Here is a 5,580-nt window from a genome sequence, read left to right as displayed (position 1 = left end):
CAATGCAACCCATTACTTTTAATTATAAATAATCCCAAAACCATGACCAGAGAACCCTCAATAATAGGAGACTATGGATTGGGGGCCAATGTTACAGGAACGGATCCTATAGAGATCTTCTCTCTAAAACTAATTAAACAAAACTCAAGCCCTACCGCTACTAAAGATAGAATTCAAACCCAGAATCCTAGAAATGATTTAGATCTGGTACCCCCCTTAAGTTCAAGAAATGACCCTTTCAAAGTAACAGTTACCGAAGTTAAAGACCTAAGACACACTGTAGCTATAGAAACAAGATATGGGGATGCAAATGCTTGGTTGGAATAGATTAAATATTCCATTCACACTCTAAATAAGAGCGATTGTTACGCCTGTGCAACAGGAAGACCAGAAGCCCAAGTGGTCCCCTTTCCACTAGGATGGTCCTCAGACCCTCAGAGCATGCACTGTATGGTTGCTCTCTTCCAGAACCCCATAGCCTGGGGCAATGAATCCTGTAACTCATTGTCACGACTGTTCCCTAATGTCAGGGGTCTTACGGGTCAACCCCTGAGGACCATTAGGCCTCTGGCCTCGAATGTCAATTTTACTTTGTGTCTCTCCAGACATGGGGGGAATTTGATGTTCATCGGAAACCTGACGGGTTGCAGCGAGCACAAAGTCTTCAATGAGCTCCCAAATCAGTCAGCCCTAGATGTCTGGTGGTACTACGGCAAACAACTGTTTGGGGCTCTATGGGCAATTTGGAGTGGCACCTGTTCTCTGGTACAATTGGCCATCCCTTTCACCTTAGCATTCCATCAGCCAACAAGTTCAGGAAACAGACATAAAGTCAAAAGAATGGTAACTACTCCCCATGGATCTTTTGATCCCCATATTTATATAGACAGTATAGAAGTACCCTGAGGGGTGCCCAATGAATTCAAAGCAAGAAACCAAATAGCTGTAGGGTTTGAATCTGTACTATTCTGGTGGTCAAACATTAACAAAAATGTGGGCTGGATTAACTACATCTATTATAATCAACAAAGATTTGTAAATTATACCAGGGATGCTATAAAGGGCATAGCAGAACAATTAGGACCTACTAGCAAAATGGCCTGGGAAAACAGGTTGGCCCTAGATATGATATTAGCAGAAAAAGGAGGAGTGTGTGTCATGATTGGAGTCCAATGTTGTACTTTCATCCCCAATAACACAGCTCCTGATGGTACCATTACCAAAGCATTACAAGGGTTGACCACCTTAGCTAATGAACTTGCTGAAAATTCAGGCATAGATGGCCCCTTTTCTAATATCATGGAACAATGGCTTGGGAAATGGAAAGGGCTTATGACTTCTGTCCTCACCTCTCTAATTATTGTATTTGGTGTATTAACACTAATAGGATGCCGTATCATACCCTGTATAAGATGATTAGTTCTAAAACTCATAGAAACAGCCCTATCCAAACAACCCCCACTCCCATACCAAAATAACCTTTTTCACCTAGAAACATATGAACACCAAAGTCAACATCTCCTTGCAGAATTTGAAGAAAAGAATGAAGATGTCTAAAAAAAACACAACAAAACAAAACGATTTTTTTCCCTTTTGTATTCAAGTGACCTTTCTCTTTTCTCTCTCTTCAAAAAAAAGAATGGGGGAAGGGAGTGTGGAAAAATATCTTTATGACCACTTTCTTTTTCTTTAAACTACTTCCTGGTATAAGGAATTTATGATCATTTTCTTTTTCTTTAAACTATTTCCTGGAGTAAGGAATTTATGATTACTCTCTTCTTTTTTTCCTAAAGTAAGAATGTGCACCTTACAAATTTGAACTAGCCAATCGGGTAAGGGAATAGATTGTGCAGTCAAAACCCTAGCCAATAGGGTGAGACACAGCCTTGAGACTCGCATCAGGGATTAAAATCCCGAGTGGACTGCCCACTCGGTGTGCGTGCGCGCTGGCCTGTTCGTGTATGTATGGCTATGCGCACGCACCCTCTTGCAAGAGTAAATTTTAATTTGCCAAGGTAATTTAGTCTCACCAAGTGTCTTTTATGTAACATCAGGATTCATTTTTAACACTTGAAGGGCTGCTTTCAGGGGACCGAACAGCAAAAGTCAGAAGGAGCAAGGTCAGGACTATAGGTAGGATGCTTCAACACTTCAAAATGAGGTCTTTGCAGAGTGGCAACAGTGTAAGCACAGGTGTGTGGATGTGCATTGTCATACAAAATCACAACATATTTAGATTATATTCCTCTGTGTTTAATCTGAAATTTAGGTTTCAGTTCTTCAGTGAGCATCTCACTGTAACAAGAACAGTTGATTGCTAAACCCTTTTCTTGATAATGTTCAAACACTGGTTCCTGAGAATCCCAGAAAACTGTATGCATCAATTTTTCATCTGATGGTTGACTTTTGAAATTTTACTTAGTTGGTGATTGAAATGTTTCCATTCTGTAAAATGTTTCCATTTTACTCTTAGCCTCATAATGATGAATCCATGGCTTGTCATCAGTAGTGATTTTTTTTAAAGAAACTTTTACATTCCTTGGAGTACCCATTCAAACTTTGTTTGGAGATGTCTGTTTCTGCTCTTCCATGTGTTGTTTCGGTACCCAACTTGCACAAACTGTTTGAAACAAAGTCTGTGATGGGTTATTTCATAGGCAAAGCCATGGCTGATGTGCAAATGATTTGCTACATAATCCACTGCCACTCATCTATTAGACAGAATCATTTCACATACATGCTTAATGTTGTCGTCAGCCATGGATATCGATGGGCATTATAATATAAACCAAGTGCAGATAATTTTTCACACACCCTTGTATAAAATGTAGGTGAGCCAGAATGATAACTTTGATGAGAACAATTATAAATTGATACTCTACTAGAAAGTTAATCACCTTAGAAAACAAGGGCAGCACCCATATAGCAATAGCAACCAAATCTCTTGACTGGGCAGATTTGGAAACAACTGAGTCCAGTTCAAAGATGATAGTTGATGGTGCCACTTTGTGTGTCATTCTTCAACATCCTTGGAATGGCAATAATCTAGTCTTCTGCATCAAGTTTCTTAAAGTGCTCTTCTGAGTTTCCCATTTCAGGATTTCAACTTGTAATTTTTTTCATTCTGATCATTGTTCTGCTTTACCCAAACTTTAGAAATTTGGATCTGTGTCAGTTTTGCATCACTGGCTATGACTGAATCAATTTGAACTAGTTTGAAAGCCTGGTTTCAGTTGAACCATATGAACTGAACAAGAATACAATTCAAAAGGAGAGGTGACTCTTCAAATAGAGAACGCAGATAAACATCATAGGCCCCTAAAAAAGCTCCATCTTTTGCATTGCTTTTACTAATGGTGTCTTCTTGAGTGTATAGGAAAGAACATAGGACTGATGTGAAGGGCAGCTTGACACGTTCCCCTTTTTTGTCTCTGACTAGCTATGAAGCCTTAGACAAATCATTTATCCTCTCTTGGTCTTAGTTCCTTCATCTGTAAAAGTGAGAGGTACAATGATTTGATCTCTTTGAAAATTTCTGGCTCTAGCATTTTGTGCTAGTTATGATTATCACACCCTTTGTAAAGCAACAAAAGCAAGTTGCTGGTTTTAATGCAGATTGATGATTTCATACTTCCTTTTAAAAGCTGACTTAAAATCTACAGTAAATGAATCCATCTTGCTTAACTCTAATATCTATAAAAGAACATCACTGAAGGCTCTGCCATGGTAATTTGGTCTATGAAAAGGAATATGTTCTAGTTATTGTTAAGTTCATGATAGCATTTTTGTGTATTTGTGTGAGGTTCACAGGACAATCTATGTGTGTCTTATTCCATGATGAAGTCCCAATGCCTCACTCATTCCTTGATATATCAGTAAATGCTTTGTTGAAAATATTTGTTGAAAGACTAAATTAATTATAAAAAGAAAGCTATATAATTTATTAAAGCTCACAAACTGTAGTGCTGTCTTGAGTATGAGTGGCTGTATAAAAGCAAAAGAAACATTTTGGATGAAATAAAACAAATGGTGAATGACAGCAATGGGGTTTGAACCAGTCAGCCTGAGTTTGCAACTCAAGAATTTCTGTACCTTTACCACCATTTCTCTTTCTTAATTGAGAACAAAATCTATTTGCGTTTTGAACATCCTCTAGCACTGGTCATGGTGTGGCTCTGTAGATAACACTGAATTGTGAACCACAGGGTCAGCAGTTCAAACTTTCCAGCTACTCTTCAGAAACTCTGTACAGGGTTCCTATGGGTCAGAATCAACTCAATAGCACTTAACAATGACAGCACTTAACAACAACAACATTGGTCTCATCTCCCAAAGAGATTTTATTTTATTTTGCTCTCTCTCTATATATGGCTCTGTGGTCCAGTTGGGTAAGTTACATTTTAATTATTACGTACCATGTTCATTGTTCATCTGTACCTTGTCCATGTAATTCTACCTATTTTGAATTTATTTGGCAATTTAATGACTTTGATTGAAATCCACACTATACATAATAAAACTTTCCAAAGCTTTAGCCTAAATAAATTTTCCTTATTTGAATTTTTATAGCACACAAGATCTAAAACCAAAATGTTGCAAACCACTGAAAAACACACAAGTCTTAGTGTCTAGAGAAAAGGATTCAATGATCAAAGTGGCTTGAGAAAGGTTTGCACATGTATAAAAGAATTTAGGGACATATACTCCTTACTATGAGTTTCTTGAGAGTAGAAAATAAATGTAATTCACATTTATATCCTAGTATTTGTCACATAGTATACATTAAGAAAATGCAGGATAAATTAATGAATGCTGGGCAATTATATCTTTCATTTTTTACTACAGTATATTACTTTAATTTTAGGTTTGATATTTCCCCATCCATGTCTTATATGCTATGTTTTATAGCACTTAGTTCAGGGCTTATTGGTTGGATGGTGTCTTAGTTACCTGGTGTTATCATAACAGAAATATTGCAGTTGAGTGGCTTTAAAAAACAGAAAGTTATTTTCTCCTAGTTAAGAGGTTAGAAGTCCAAATTCAGGGTGGCAGTTCTAGGAGAAGTCTTTCTCTCTCTCTCTCTCTCTCTCTCTCTCTCTCTCTCTCTTGTGGCTCTAGGACAAGTTCATTGTCTCTTTTCAGTATCTGTAGGGCCAGGATTCCTTGGCTCCTTGGTGATCTTCACATAGCATAGCATGTATATCACTCAATCTCTGCTTCTTTTACTTGCTTGTTTAATCTGTTTTTATGTCTCAAAAGAAGTTGACTTAAACAGATCCTACAATAATCTTGTCTCAGTAACATAACAAAGAAAACCTATTCTCCAATAGAATGAAAACTGCAGATAATGGGACTAGGATTTGCAACACATATTTTGGGGGAGCATACCTCAGTTCACAGCAGATGGTCATAAAAAGATACTCATTGTGTTTCACTAACTTAACTACTTGAATCAATGTTATTTTGACAGTTGGGATATGGTGTAACATCTTTGATTACTATTCCATGTTCCAAGATTTGTTCTGAAGCAGCTATTTCGATATTGCATTTGGCTGCCTCTTTGGTGGTTCTTTGTCTAAC

At 37.5% G+C, this 5,580-nt stretch overlaps 1 pseudogene; it reads left to right on the top strand.

The window, feature by feature from the left end:
• Positions 1 to 42: 42 nt before the first annotated feature.
• On the top strand, positions 43 to 4,632 carry LOC102812784 (annotated as a pseudogene).
• The last annotated feature ends 948 nt before the right edge of the window (positions 4,633 to 5,580 follow it).

The sequence above is a fragment of the Chrysochloris asiatica genome, unplaced genomic scaffold (assembly GCF_000296735.1).
Source record: "Chrysochloris asiatica unplaced genomic scaffold, ChrAsi1.0 scaffold00057, whole genome shotgun sequence".
NCBI lineage: Eukaryota > Metazoa > Chordata > Mammalia > Afrosoricida > Chrysochloridae > Chrysochloris > Chrysochloris asiatica.
The sequence above is the reverse complement of the archived record's forward strand: the minus strand, read 5'-3'. Positions and strand labels throughout refer to the sequence as shown.